Source organism: Acyrthosiphon pisum, chromosome A3 (genome assembly GCF_005508785.2).
Source record: "Acyrthosiphon pisum isolate AL4f chromosome A3, pea_aphid_22Mar2018_4r6ur, whole genome shotgun sequence".
NCBI classification, from domain to species: domain Eukaryota; kingdom Metazoa; phylum Arthropoda; class Insecta; order Hemiptera; family Aphididae; genus Acyrthosiphon; species Acyrthosiphon pisum.
In genome coordinates this window covers 8,038,110-8,041,099 of record NC_042496.1, presented here as the reverse complement: position 1 = coordinate 8,041,099, position 2,990 = coordinate 8,038,110, and positions in this window count along the sequence as shown.

Below are 2,990 nucleotides of genomic sequence, written 5' to 3'. Positions count from 1 at the left end.
CTCCTGTACGAAATGCAAATAACTTTGGATGGGATGAAGCACTAACGACGGAATAAAAAGCACTAACGTGCACTAACGAAGCACAAACAATCGCCCTGGGTTTGGACCCAAAATTCGAAATGGGGGGTGCCGGGGACATGGACCTCACTAAAATATATTTGTAATCTATAATATTAATTATTATATATATAGATACCTTATTATTATACATGACAAAATAGATATTATTTTGTCATGTTATATATCTTCGTTTCTACCGGGTGTCCCATATGACACCGCACTCACTTTTTATTATATTATTACGATTATTAATATTAGCATCACGATCACGATTATTCGAACATTGGGTTAATCCATAGACATATAGAACAATATAATATGTCTAATGTCTATGGGTTAATCAAATTGGGTATCACACTATTGCACGTGGTCCCCATTATAAGCAGTATCTTTTTAGGAATCCCCGAACAAAAGTCCGGCGAGAAAAAGTCCCAAATTTAATAATTATTAAGTTAAGTCACTTAATATTTGTTTAGGTTTAAACTAAGGACTAAGGTCTAACCACATTATATAGGTATTACATGTTATAGATGATCGCTGCTGCTTATTGTTTATTAGAACGTAAGACGACTTCAATTTATGAAACTATGTTTAAAACCATTAACCATTTTTGAAAAATGTGAACAACAAAATTTGTTCCCCGACCCCAGGATTTTACACGTAGATTTTGAAAAGGCAGTAATTACAGCGGCTAATAATGTTTTTGGTTCAGGATTAGTTATTAGAGGGCGCTTTTACCATCTTTGCTAGAATACCTACATTTTGTTAAGTCCAGGAGTTAGGTTTACAAACGTATATGAATGATGACAAAATTAGTCATTTTTGTTCCATGATTGATGGTCTGGCATTCCTTCCCCTTGAACGGGTTTATGAGGAAATGGAGTTTTTAAAACAAACTAATATCCCTGAAGCGAATGAATTATTAAATTACTTCGACATCATATATGTAAATGGTTCGTATAAGACTATAAGAGAGTTGGTGCTGGTATGCATATAAAGTTAAGAAAAATTAAACCCTTATTTCTACCAAAAACATGGAATATGTCTTTGAAGCCACTTTAAATAATGAATACAGAACGAATAATATATGTGAATCGTGAAACACACTTAGTAGGACATAGTTATCCAACAATATGGGTGCTAATTCGCAAAATTAAACTCGAGGTTGAAGCCGATAGGGCAAAGATTGCATTAAGTTGCATGGGACAAACAATAAAAAAATCGAAAACTATTCAAAAAATATGATGCTCCAAACATTATGCAAACGCATTAAAAACTCTGAGTTAAGTGTCGAAAAAACAATATTAGAACACGGCCAAGGTTACAGGCTTTTCATTTAATTTTTTGTGTTTTTATCATATAGTTTTATTCGCAGACTTTTATGTCATAATGCATGTAATATGTACTTAATATTTTTAATTTTTCTTGTATTATTACTGTGTAAATTCCAACCAGATTTGTCATTAACATTGATTGATTGAACATGTCATTGAAAATGTTTATATATTTTTATTTTTATTATTATTGTATTTTGGAATATTTAAAAGAGTTAAGTTGCGAAGAGTTTTTATTTAATTTTTTTATTCAATAAAATATCATTGATGTAATATTTTTGATGAAGTATAATTAATATAAATTTTAATATTTTAAAACTTTTAAAATTTTTACCGGACTTTTTTTCGCCGGAAAAAAAAGTATAATAACACTTTTTAGGCATGCGATTGCGCGTGCTATATTATATTATTTTTAATTTCATACAACGTTGCCAAATAAAAGTTTTTCGAGACTGTCCAAATTAAGGCATGCTGTTTTCACATGTGACAATATTAGTGGTGCAAAGTTAGATGAATCAAACAAATACAATTTATAGACGTACTTATATAGCCATATTAATGAATCTGGTTGTTCATTTCCACTTATTTTATGGGCAATCATCAAATACTAGGTTAATATTTGCTAATAAAAATCTAAAAAAAAAAATGCCAAAAAATTTACAAATTATTTGATAGGGTGAACAGACCTATTTAGACCTAGTAATTGAACAGTTAAGAGTTTGTTTGCTATTAAAATGTATTCATAAATTAGTTTTTAGCAAACTTGAAAATTGGTATAACTGTTTATTTTTAAACTAACATTAAGAAAACCATATAAAACCCAATATTACTATTAATTATTATTTATTATTTATTGAACATATTATATTATTATTATACTAGTTAATTTAAAAAAATAAGATAAATCCTACTGATTGAACACTGCAGAATGCTAGTTTTTAAATACTTCAAAAAGTTCAAATATCCAGTGACACCTAAAAATATTTGTGAAGACAATATTTATAGGTATTATAGTACCTTTATTAAAAATAAAACAAATTTTAAATATATAAATATTAATTTAAAAAAAAATTCTTATGGCTATAAATAGCTTAAAAAGAGTCAAAATCTTTGTGAAAATTGTATCGTGTATGGAAAATTATCATATTAACATATGGTGAAAATTTAAAATATATACCTACGGTCATTGCTTTTTGAACTAAATTAAAAAAATAAATTAACATCTATGTTGTTAAAAATTGTTTTTGCGTAAAACTTTCGATTTTCCAAAATTTTTTTTTTGTATTACCCAATGCTTTCGAAAACTACTTGGAATTTTCAATTGTTACCTTTTTAATGCACCAACTACATTGACTTTTCTATCAAAAAAAAAAAAATGCTGAAATCGAAAATTGGAGCATTTTTCCTGTCCTCAAAGTTGATGAAAAAGAAATAAAAAACACACATTATTATTTTTTTTTTATAAGTCTTAAGCCCGGAAACTAAGGCCATTAGCTGTAGGATGGTACTGTAGGGTTTTTATCACGAACTACTACATGTAGTAGTTCGTGGTTTTTATGACGGTAGGGAAAGGTCGGAGGAACAAGTTTTTTTTTT